Raw genomic sequence first — 13,738 nt, forward strand, 5'->3', positions numbered from 1 at the left:
ATATATATCTTTGAAAGATAGTTATATATATATGTATGCCTATAACTATACATCTATAAATATATACCTATATACATATATGTGTGTATGTGTGTATATATATATGTAAAACTATGTATACCCAATATATACCTAATTTGCTATCTGAAGTTTCCAGTAAAACTACTATTTTGATAAACAGTAATTTCTATTTTTTCTTACAGTAAATAAAATTGAAAAATACCTTAAAGCCTCACATATTTTCAGTGCAGTCATCTTACCTTTCCTTCATCATCAAATGTTTGGGTTGTTTTCCACTTGGACAACAATTCTAACACGAAAATCACAAGTCAATCTTTGGTGCTCTATTACCAGGCATGTATCCCAGACAGACATGGCCCCCTTTTATGATATCCCCTCTCCACAGCTGAATCACTCCCTCCCCCCAGGCTTTCCTCTTCTCCCTTTCATTAAAAGCTGTTTTCAGGAAAGGATCTGAACAACTCACTCCCACTAAGGTTAAATGCAGGTGAGGCTTAATATCTACTTACATTTCAACCATGGAAAGAACCTGAAAGATCTAGTCACTGAACGTAGGAGTTATCTGAAGCTAGCCAGGCCTTGCAATTTAAAGATATACTCCAAGTTGAGGGAAGAGATGAAGGGAGGGGGAAACAAAGGGAATAAAATTCAAAAGTTACAGTTTACATTTCATTCTTATGTTACATTACAAAGAAATACATTTTCTGCAAATGAAGAGTATGTACTAGAATATTGCTGCATTGTAAGTGTTGTAATATACTTATTTTTGCTAAAGAATTTCAAACTTAGAAAAACGATAAAGTCAAAACTTGCCTTTCCAGACCAATGCTACTCAGTCTTGTTCACAGACCAGTACAGTTCTGTGAACTCTTCGCTATGACAATTATAGATACTCACTGAGAATAAAAATTTAGAGACAAAGAATTTTAGAGCAGTTTGACAGAATAATTTTATGTCTTTTGCATCAAATGATAAAAAATTTGCATTTGCATTTTTATGCCTTCTTAAAAACATTCTTTTTCTAGTAATTCATTTTTTTGTATTGGTAATACAATTACAATGGATTGGTAATTTTAAAAAGAACTGTCTTTACACCACAGTTAGTTTAAGAAGCTCTCTATTAGACCAGATAAATGCTTTTCAAATCTTAAGAGTGTACAAATCATCTGGGGACCTTTTTAAAACAAAGATTCTATTTCAGTAATTCAGGAGAGAGGTATTTCTAATAAGCTGCTGCATTTCTTTTTGGCACGTTCTCGGCTCACTGTAACCTCCACCCCCTGGGTTCAAGCGATTCTCCCACCTCAGCCTCCCTAGTAGCTGGGATTACTGGCGCCTGCCACCACGCCCGGCTAATTTTTGTATTTTTAGTAGAAACGGGGTTTCACAATGTTAGCCAGGCTGGTCTCAAACTCCTGACCTCAAGTGATCCACCTGCCTTGGCATCCCAAAGTGCTAGGATTTCAGGAGTGAGCCACTGCGCCCGGCCTGCTACTGCGTTTCTAATAAGCTCTCAAGTGATGCTGAGGCTGCTGGCTGTAGAACACACTTTGAATTGCCCCCCTATTACTGAATCAAAATTTGCATTTTAATAGGATTCTCCCAGATGATTCCCCTCCATGTTCACATTTGAGAAGCACTGTTCTAGAGTTTATTGTGGCTAGAGAAATAGCACTTACTGATAAACTTGTCATCCTGTAGCTGCTGTTTGGTGCGCTATAGGGCCTAGAATCTGTGGAAAGGTATACCACCTGGAAATCCTGGGGTCTTTGTGACACACCATGGAACACAGACATTGTGTCAGATAAATACGATGGTATGCACTGTCTCATATATTCCCTTGGCCTCACCTGTTTCCTGTACCTTAAACATCAATGTGACTGAGTCTGTGAGAGCCTGCCTGATTTCTCCTTCTGCAAGTTCCATCTTCTGAAACTGACTTACGTCACTCCTGTAGAGTGCATTTTGACCAGTGGGAGAGTCAGTAGATAAAGTCCCTTGGTTTTTTTTTTCTGTTTGATGGACTCTTCCGGGGTTAATTTTTTATACAACTCATCTGAAGACTTCATGCAAAGCTGGGCAGATGCACCTGCCAAGGGGTAGCCATGTCTCTTCTGGGCTTGTTAGAAGCTGTGGTCACAATGGTAAAGCACCACCTTGCATTTGCTTCCCATCTTTTTCTGCCTCAATTTTCTTTTCTGTCACTTTAGCTGCTGTGTGATTGAACATTTCAACAAAACATTACCATGTAAGCCTTGCCTCTGGTTCTGTTTTCTAGAGAATATAGGTGCTAAGGCAGATATATTTTGTATGAAATTATAATATAAACAGTTTTGCACTGCATGGAACACACTATCATATTTTGTTCTAATGCAAACAAATGGTGTCAAGTGTCAGAGGTTTTAAAAATATTTTATGGGAGAAATCTTCTATCCATTAATTCAACTTTTCTGGTGAATTTGGAAAACATTTCCATGATTTGTATAATCAAATGTATATTCAGAAATCAATATTTGAGAAACACTACACTCAGGTAATAAAAAAACTAGATGATAGAAGATAAATGAATTTCCAGGAGATGTTAGGGAGTAGCCAAGGGATCTGTAGGCATGGGCACTGTTGCATTTTGGCAAATGGCTGTTAACAAAAACTGAAAGATTAATAGAATCATAAAAAGTTAGAAATCACAGAATCCTACTTCATTTTGACAGATGAGCCCATAATAAGGAAGAAATTGTTGGAACTAAAAAGATAGACTGGTGGGTGAGAACTGCAGTTCCCAGTATATGCACAGTTTACATATATAAATATATCCTTGTTGCTATTTTGTAATATCCAGAATCACACAATATTAGAGTGAGAAGAAATCGTTGCTATCACATAATATAGCTTCTAAATTTTACATGTAAGACAACCAAAGACATAAGAGGGTGGGTGACACGCCTGAAATTACCCAGTACTTAAAGAAGGAAGGCATGGAGATTAGAATCCAAATATTCTGACTCCCATTTCAGTAATTTTATGTGGCACCATGGCATGGGGAACTTCTAAGTGAGTTACCATCTTAATTCCTCAAAAATCTTCAGCGTAGTACCTGGAGTGTAGTAGTATATTTTATAAGGATAAAGCTTTGCTTTTCTTATGTAAATTAACAAAAAAGATTTATTTCATAAATTAAATGATTAACCATAAGGATAGGAATAGAGGAATTTTGTCATGTAAAGATAATGTATCCGAATGAATGGTACAATTTATGAAAATTAGAGAATTTCAGGACTAGAATAGGCCTTAACTAATCTACATATCCTGGCTGGAGCTACTTACTATCTATCCTACCCATCAGAAGAATGGCAACAACCTCCAAAACCAAAACTTCTATGTTTTTAGATGCATGAATTTCACTGACATAAAAACAAAGTTATTTCCTGAGTACTTTTATAATCGAGACACCAACATAACCCATTTAAAAGTCTCTTAGTAACCCTATGAGGCAGGTACTATTGTTAACCCCATTTTACAGATTGGATCATTGCAGCTGAAAGAAGTCAAGCAAGTTTTACATGTTTACCTTGCTTATAAGATCAAACTTCAATCTGCTTCCATACCCCTCATTTATATATATTATACCACATTATAGTCTAGCTAGCCAGTCAAAATGGCATCATAGGCAGCCATGAGGCCCCTGGAGTCAGACAGAGTTCAAATCCTGCCTCTACTGTGCGGTAGGTATGTGACCCTGGGAAAATTACTTAACCTCTCTGTGCTTGCCATTTCCCTTCCTGTAAAATGGCGGTGGGATTTTATGTGTCTGGTCTATAGTAAGCACTCAGTAAATTAGCTATTATTACCAGAGGTTGAAGAGCCAACTCAAGCTAAAATAGGCCTCCTGGTTGTCCTGGGCACAGCAAAATCAAATTGACTCTACCATCAAAATCAAATTGAATCTCCCTGCCTTTAGGCTCACCATCTAGTGGGAAGAAGCTTCTGTAATACTTCTCAAAGAAGTCACGTATTTATCCTGCTGAGGTAAACAGGCTCAGACATTTCCTTATGCCAGAACTTGCTTGGAGGTGTCAGCCTCTGCTTCTCCTAGGGTTCATCAGTGTCATTTTATAAGTTAAAAAAAAAAGAGAAATATTTGAAGATGGTAATGAAATCATCAAATTGTAAACCAAATCAATATTCACTACAGGAAACTCTGAATATTGTATAGTTTAGAGTATTTGTAGTAGACTGTATTCATGCAGCTATAAAGAACTGCTTGAGACTGGTTAATTTGTAAAGAAAAGAGGTTTAATTAACTCACAGTTCTGCATGGCTGAGGAGGCCTCAGGAAACTTACAATCATGGCAGAAGGGGAAACAGGCACATCTTACATGGTGGCAAGCAAGAGAGAGAGAGAGTGTGTGTGTGTGTGTGTGAGCGTGCAGGATAAACTACCACTTATAAAAACATGAGATCTCATGAGAATTCACTCACTATCATGACGATAGCATGGGGGAAACCATTCCCATAATCCAATCACTTCCCTTCCTCGACACATGGGAATTACAATTCAAGTGAGGTTTTAGTGGGGACATGGAGCCAAACTACATCAGCAATAGTTCTCAAACATGGCTGGACATTAACCTGAAAAGCTCTTAAGGTTAGGGTGACCCAGAACCACATACCTCAGAATCTCTGGGGTCGGAGCTGAGGCTTCAGGGTTTTTTTAAGCTCCTCAGGTGATTTTAATGTACAGCCAAGTTTGAGAATCACTGGTCTAGTGCTACTGAGTGAAAAAAATTCCCGGGGTTGGGAATGGAAATAAATATTTTCAAAACATTGATGATTGGCCACACTGGTAGTCACTGGTTTAGGAAAGATATCACCCCAATAAAATGGCTGAGGGCCTATGTTTTCAGTTATGAAATCTGAGGATATATTGCAAATGGAGTTTTCGGACAGGAAATATGTAGTAAGATTTTGGTTTTATTTATTTATTTTTTCTTTTTGAGACAAGGTCTTGTTCTGCCACCCAGGCTCGAGTGCAGTGATGTGATCATAGTTCATTGCAGCCTTGACCTCCTGGACTCAAACAATCCTTCCACCTCAGTCTCCGAAGTAGTTGGGACTACAGGTACAGGCCACCAAACCCAGCTAATTTTTGTATTTTTAGTAGAGATGGAGTTTCACTATGTTGCCCAGGCTGGTCTTGAACTCCTGGGCTCAAGAGATCTGCCTGCCTCAGTCTCCCAAAGTATTGGGATTACAAGTGTGAGCCACTATGCCCAGCCAATATTTTGTATTACAGATCATGAAATTTGAAATCACTTCATAATATCTCACTATTTACTAGCCTATAAGCAACATAGAGGATTTGAAGTCAAAAGAGAACTTCATTTTATTTTAAATTTTTTGAGACAAGGTCTCACTATGTTGCCCAGGCTGGTCTCAAATTCCTGGGCTCAAGCGATTATCCCATCTGAACCTCCCAAGGTACTGAGATTATAGGCAGGAGCCACCATGCCTGGCCTAAAGGAGAACTTTAGATTTGTAGTTTCCCTTCTGTTTTACTTAAATCATAATAACCCTTAACACTGGACCAACATAGTTTATCTTTTACCTACTAGGAATTAATTTTGTATGAAAATTGGGTGAAACTCAGCCTTTATAGTACAGAAGAGACAGCATGAAAATCACAGCTATGTAGCAAGCAAGCAAAAACAGTGCTGATTTATGAAACTTCACAGACTTAGAAATAGAAACAAAACACTAAATATTCATGAAATCCCATACAGTGCTTGCACATAAGTTACATCTCAGGGATTTGTAACTTAGTTATAGGAAAAAATAATAAGCTGAGCACATCCAAACATATGAAACTTCTCAAGTGTTAGGTTTCGCTAATTTCTGGTCTTATTTTGTTTTGAATCATAAATAAACCATAAGTATGCTATAAGTGGTTGGCCACAATCTAAACCTCCCAATGAAAAGTAAACAAAGATTTCATCAGCAAAAAAAGGAGTAAAGATGGAAAGAAGGATTTAATATCAATCTTCTCTGATTGCAAGGTTTTTTAAAAGTGGTAGAAGAAGCTCTTTAAAGACACAAAGCCACAAGTGAAAGAAGCAAGTAAAATTCTATCATTCAATGAAGCAACATCACAAACCTATCATGAAAACATTCAATTAAAATAAGAAAATCTGTGCCATGTACACTTTAGAGTGAATCATAAATTCAAGAAATTATCTGAGAGGCTAATACAATAATCAAGGGAATCTTAGATTTCATTGAGTTACTTTGTCAATTTTGGTCTCAGTTTCATACCATAATTATCCCAATTTTATTTAACTATACTAATGACAGATGCAGACTTCAAACACAAACACTGTGCATACAAGCCACATTTCAAGTGAAAAGATGAAAAGTAGCTCACTGATGAAATCTAACAATTCAACTCAAGAGCCATTTATTTATTTCAGACACATTGGCTTTTTAAAATAAGTATTATTCAATGAATTATTAAAAATCCATCATTTTCATACTCTTTGCAACTTGTGTTTTTTCTCCTTCAACGTGTAATAAGTTGTAAATAACCCCAAATCACTCTGGAACATAATACTGTTTTTTAATGACTGTTAAGAACTTGTTTAATTAGAAAACATTTACCATAAATATACACTGTGTGTGTGTGTGTGTGTGTGTGTGTGTAAGGAAGAGTGTTTTCAAATGGCCTTAGTTTACCTGCGACACAAATAAATGCTAGGAGATAATGTATCGCCTCCATTGAAATGCTTTTACTGTTCTTAAAAAAGCATGTATGATACTGGAATGTATAAATAGTAGTTAAGCATTAGGAATGTGAAGTGACACATCCAGTGTAATACTACACTGGTCAGACCCACAAGAGCTCAATTGTTTAGATTCAGATATTTAAAAGAGATGTGGAGGCCAGTAAAAATGATCAAAGAAATTAAAAATGTGACCAATAATGAAGGCCTTGAATAATGAAAACAAGATTATTCAGCAAAGGGGTTTTTAAATGAGGGTTCTCAAGTATATAAAGAGGATGATATCAGCTGCTCTCCATCTTTACTGCGGAATGAATGAGCAGGAATGAGATTAAACTTCAGCAGAGAGACTTAAGCAAGATATAAGAGAATTTCCCAAACGAGTTATATTTTTAAAAATAGAAAATCATCAAAAGGGTCTATGGAATTTCCTTCCCCAGAGATATTTATAAATAAGGCATATATTTTCTTATTCAGAATGTTCCAGCGATGTCTTGCTGTGAGGAATAGTCTGCTATCATAGAATCTCAGCAGAGGAAGAGTATGTTTCCCAGTCACCATTTATTGCTATAAAATATACTAAAAATGGAGACTTAAAATAGAGTTATAAGAAGTAAGCATTGGCCAGACGCAGTGCCTCAGGCCTGTAATCCCAGCACTTTGGGAGGCTGAGGCGGTCTGATCATGACGTCAGGAGATGGAAACCATCCTGGCTACAGTGAAACCCAGTCTCTACTAAAAATATAAAAAAATTAGCCGGGTGTGGTGGTGGGCACCTGTAGTCCCAGCTACTTGGGAGGCTGAGGCAGGAGAATGGTGTGAACCCAGGAAGCAGAGCTTGCAGTGAGCCGAGATCATGCCACTGCACTCCAGCCTGGGCGACAGAGCGAGACTCCATCTCAAAAAAAAAAAAAAAAAAAAAAAAAAAGTAAGCATTAAAACACTAAAAAGATTTTTTGATCTATAGTTTAAAATATGCTTAATTACTGTAGGATAAACTGAGGAAAGCAAGAAACTGTCCTCTTTTGGTTAACCAGAAATTTTTCACATGGCCTTATGACCAAACTTTTTTAAAAGGGAACTCACTCTATCCCTGCATGAGGAGAGAGCCTGTTATTACAAGGATCCATTAAGATGTCAAAGTAAACACACCTCAATCCATGGAGAAAGGAAATAAAAACCTGCTCCACCTATAGACCCAGGCTTCACTCTCACCTGAAAACCCTCCCCAGGCACAACATAAAAAGGCTCCTTTCGGTCTCACACCACACCACTCATGGTCATTTTGTTGCCATTCTTTAGGCCACACTGTCTTGCTTTCGATTTTGCAGATCCCTACCCTATTGATTAGTCCGAATGTTCTATCCTCCCAACTCTCAGCTGACTGGAGAGTTTTTGGGTGAAGACTCACCTGCTTTGAGGAAACCAATGGAACCATGAACTCTTTGGAAAAGAACTACCTTCAGCGTGTTCCCCTCTCATCACAGCTCACTCTCACTCCCTGGAGAGAAATGGACACAGTGATAATTTACCTGCTCTACCTCACTGTTCTTGCCCCTTTGGGAGGAAGATAAATGGCAAGTAAAAAAGAACTTGGAGTGGGTGCCCATGTAGACCAGGACTCCACTATCAGTTTTCAAAAAATTTCAACACCTATCTACATCCTGTATACAAATTAGCTTACATGTGTAAAGTACATCTGGTACACATATAATGTATAAAGTTCCTAATCCTTTACATTTGATTTATTTATTTCATTCTAACAACCCTAACAGGTTAGGACTATTATTGTATTCATTTTGCAAATGAGGAAAATTTGGCAAAAATATGTTAGATAATTTGCCCCAAGTCACCCAGATCTTAGGTTAATGAGCCAGGATTCAAACCCAGGCAGTCTGGCACCAGAGTCTGTGTGCGCATATCCACAACACCAAACTGCCCCCTCTGCAGTTAGGTTAAACTTAAAGGACATAAGAAACCAACAGTTTTGCTCTACTATTACTTACAAAGATCATTAATCACCATTTTTCTGCACTCCAAACAGATAAAAGAACTAAAGTTAGTGACAATAAAATATTGCTTTAAAAATAAGTAAATTTTTAAGAAATAAAGTATTAGCTTAACCACTGGCAAAACCTCCTTTTCCTGTGTCTACAAAAGGAATAAAACAGATTGACACTAATAAGCTGTTTCTTATTTTTCATTGTAGTTTGTTTGAAATGAGAGCTCATGAATTGAATTGATAAGAAGCAAATTAACATATAAGGATATGAAGCAGAATGTATTTATACAAAAATTGACTGTTGGTGAAGTAAACTGCTAAAGTCAACAACAATTACAAATAACATTTTAAAGATGAATTACTAGAAGGTAGTATGTAGAATATATATTTATTATACATATTTAGTGTCTGTTAGTGTTACCAGTTAAGGGTAGTTGTCCAGGTTCTTGATGTTTTGAACAAAGAATTGGACAAAACACACAAACAAAGCAAGGCAGCAAAAGCAGAGATTTATTTTAAACAAAAGTACACTCCACAGTATAAGAGCGAGCTCGAGCAAGTGTCTCAAAAGCCTTGGTTACAGAAGTTTTGGGGCTTTAAATACCCTTTAGAAGTTTTCCGTTGGTTCACTCTATGCAAATGAAGTAGTGGCCTGCAACCAGTCTGATTGGTTGTGGAACAAGAAGAGTAGGCCCATAACCACTCTGATTGATTGCAGGAGGGGACCAATCAGTGGTACTTTCATTTTGCAACTGCCACACAGAAAAATGAGCGGTTGAAAAGCGAGAAGCCCCTAATGTCCAGCTACCATGAAAGGGCCTTAGGTTCCCTGCCTCCAGACCCTATTCTCCTGCCTCATTTGCACTGACCTGGAGTATATTATAAATAAAAATGGAGACCTGATTTCCAAGGTCCTATCAGACATGGGAAAAGCAAGTTGGAATTGTAAATATAATCATGACACAAACTTACATTAATTCCAAAAATTACCTCATCTCAAAGTGTCCTACAGTGAACTATTTCTGACAGTTTCTCAGACTACTAGTTTCTTCTATTTAATACAGGATCTCACATATTTGTCCACTCCAACCTCTTCATCCGCCACCATGGCATAGCCTCTGCTACCACTAATCTTCCTAAGATGGCTTCTCCTTAGGGCACAGGTGTTCTCTGCCAGTGGCCATTGTGGCTTGCGGCTCCCATCATTCAGCCCTCAGGGAAGGGATATGAGCACAGACTCACGCTAAATTATTGATAGAAAAGCTAAGACTAGATATAATCATCTCAGGCTTCATTTTTAAAGACTTTATTAGCCAAGGGAGATAGAAGTTAAGGCCCAGGGCCTGCCCAAGGTGAAAAGTCTGATAGAAGACCTTCTGCTCATTAAATTGGGACCTGAGAGGGCTCTATCTTCGGAGTAATGGTGAACCAGAAAGAAGCCTGTTGCCACAGTCCATAGCAGAGAGGAATGACTTGTGAGCGCAGCAGCCAGCAGATGAAAATGATGTGAGGGAGTGTGAGAGAGAAGATACTTAAGAAATTGTGATCCCAGGCCACCCTTGAACAGTTCTGCCATCTGGGGTCGTATCACCAAGATAATTTGGGGAAACTGTAGCACTGTACTTGATTTAAGATAGTCCCAGATAGTAGCTTCTCCAGGCAGGAGTCAGAAACAAATTATCTCTGGAAAAAGAAACTTTCATTTTAGACTTCAAAGAATTTTAGTAGAAATAAGTTCTATTTTCATGAGAGTACATAGTTAAACATAAACACAAAAGGAAAAAAGTCATCATGAGGAAAACAAAATAAATAGCAGATACAGACTCCAAAATTTTCAGATATTGGAATTACCAGACACATCTTATAGAACAGCTCTTATATTAAGTATTTTACAAATAGTATCAGGCTCAGGCTGGGAGCGGTGGCTCAGACTTGTAATCCCAGCACTTTGGGAGGCCAAGGTGGACGGATCACGAGGTCAGGAGATCGAGACCACGGTGAAACCCAGTCTCTACTAAAAATACAATTAGCTGGGCGTGGGGGCAGGCGCCTGTAGTGCCAGCTACTCGGAGAGGCTGAGGCAGGAGAATGGCGTGAACCCGGGAGGTGGAGCTTGCAGTGAGACGATATCGTGCCACTGCACTCCAGCCAGGGCTACAGAACAAGATTCTGTCTCAAAAATAATAATAATAATAATAAAATAAAATAAAAATAAAAATAGTTTCAGGCCAGCCGCAGTGGCTCACGCCTGTAATCCCAGCACTTTGGGAGGCCAAGGTGGGCGGATCACCTGAGGTCAGGACTTGCAGACCAGCATGGCCAACATAGTGAAATCCTGTCTCTACTAAAAATACAAAAATTAGCTGGTAGTGGTGGCAGGCGCCTGTAGTGCCAGCTACTCGGGAGGCTGAGGCAGGAGAATCACTTGGACTCAGGAAGCAGAGGTTGCAGTAAGCCTAAATGCTACAATTAAAAGATACAGAATAAACATATTCTGTTACATAACAAAACAAAAAAAGAAAACTACAGGCCAATATCCCTGATGAACATAAATGCAAAAATCCTCAACCAAATACTAGCTATCTGAATCCAACAGTATATCAAAAAGATAGTACACCATGATCAAGTGGTTTCATACCAGGGATGCAGGGATGGTTTAACATACACAAGTCAACAAATGTGGTACATTGCATAAACAGAATTAAAAACAAAAATCAAATGATCATCTAAATAGACACAGAAAAAGCATCTGTCAAAATCCAGCATCCCTTCATGATTAAAACTCTCGGTGAAACTGGCATAGATGAGAAATACCTCAAGGTAATAAAAGTCATCTATTATACTGAAAGGGGAAAAGTTGAAAGCATTTTCCCTAAGAACTGGAACAAGACAAGGATGCCCACTTTCACCACTTCTATTTAACATAGTACTGGAAGTCCTAGCCAGAGCAATCAGACAAGAGAAAGAAATAAAGGGCATCCAAATCAGTAAAGAGGAAGCCAAACTGTGGCTGTTTACCAATAAGATTGTATACCTAGAAAATCACAAAGACTCATTCAAAAAGCTCCTAGATCTGATAAATGAATTCAGTAAAGTTTTAGGATACAAAATTAATGTACACAAATGAATAACACTGCTATACACCAACAACAAAGCTGAGATTCAAATCAGGAACTCAACCCTTTTTACACTAGCTGCAAAAAATAAAAAAAAATAATAATTTAGCAATATACCTAATCAAGGAGGTGAAAGATCTCTACAAGGAAAACTATGAAACACTGCTGAAAGAAATCACAGACAGAAGATGGCCGAATAGGAACAGCTCCGGTCTACAGCTCCCAGCGCGAGCGACGCAGAAGACGGGTGATTTCTGCATTTCCATCTGAGGTACCGTGTTCATCTCACTAGGGAGTGCCAGACAGTGGGCGCAGGTCAGTGGGTGAGCGCACCGTGCGCCAGCCGAAGCAGGGGCGAGGCATTGCCTCACTCGGGAAGCGCAAGGGGTCAGGGAGTTCCCCTTCCAGGGGTGACAGACGGCACCTGGAAAATCGGGCCACTCCCACCCGAATACTGTGCTTTTCCGACGGGCTTAGGAAACGGTGCCCCAGGAGAGTATAGCCCGCACCTGGCTCAGAGGGTCCTACGCCCACGGAGTCTCGCTGATTGCTAGCACAGCAGTCTGAGATCAAACAGCAAGTCGGCAGCGAGGCTGGGGGAGGGGCGCCCGCCATTGCCCAGGCTCGCTTAGGTAAACAAAGCAGCCTGGAAGCTTGAACTGGGTGGAGCCCACCACAGCTCAAGGAGGCCTGCCTGCCTCTGTAGGCTCCACCTCTGGGGGCAGGACACAGACAAACAAAAAGACAGCAGTAACCTCTGCAGACTTAAATGTCCCTGTCTGACAGCTGTGAGGAGAGCAGTGGTTCTCCCAGCACGCAGCTGGAGATCTGAGAACGGGCTGACTGCCTCCTCAAGTGGGTCCCTGACCCCTGACCCCTGACCCCCGAGCAGCCTAACTGGGAGGCACCCCCCAGCAGGGGCAGACTGACACCTCACACGGCCGGACAGGTACTCCAACAGACCTGCAGCTGAGGGTTCTGTCTGTTAGAAGGAAAACTAACAGAAAGGACATCCACACCAAAAACCCATCTGTACATCACCATCATCAAAGACCAAAAGTAGATAAAACCACAAAGATGGGGAAAAAACAGAGCAGAAAAACTGGAAACTCTAAAAACCAGAGTACCTCTCCTCCTCCAAAGGAACGCAGTTCCTCACCAGCAACGGAACAAAGCTGGACGGAGAATGACTTTGACGAGCTGAGAGAAGAAGGCTTCAGACGATCAAATTACTCCGAGCTACGGGAGGATATTCAAACCAAAGGCAAAGAAGTTGAAAACTTTGAAAAAAATTTAGAAGAATGTATAACTAGAATAACCAATACAGAGAAGTGCTTAAAGGAGCTGATGGAGCTGAAAACCAAGGCTCGAGAACTACGTGAAGAATGCAGAAGCCTCAGGAGCCGATGCGATCAAATGGAAGAAAGGGTATCAGCCCTGGAAGATGAAATGAATGAAATGAAGCGAGAAGGGAAGTTTAGAGAAAAAAGAATAAAAAGAAACGAGCAAAGCCTCCAAGAAATGTGGGACTATGTGAAAAGACCAAATCTACGTCTGATTGGTGTACCTGAAAGTGACGGGGAGAATGGAACCAAGTTGGAAAACACTCTGCAGGATATTATCCAGGAGAACTTCCCCAATCTAGCAAGGCAGGCCAACATTCAGATTCAGGAAATACAGAGAACGCCACAAAGATACTCCTCGAGAAGAGCAACTCCAAGACACATAATTGTCAGATTCACCAAAGTTGAAATGAAGGAAAAAATGTTAAGGGCAGCCAGAGAGAAAGGTCGGGTTACCATCAAAGGGAAGCCCATCAGACTAAC

Source organism: Pongo pygmaeus, chromosome 6 (genome assembly GCF_028885625.2).
Source record: "Pongo pygmaeus isolate AG05252 chromosome 6, NHGRI_mPonPyg2-v2.0_pri, whole genome shotgun sequence".
Classification (NCBI taxonomy): Eukaryota; Metazoa; Chordata; class Mammalia; order Primates; family Hominidae; genus Pongo; species Pongo pygmaeus.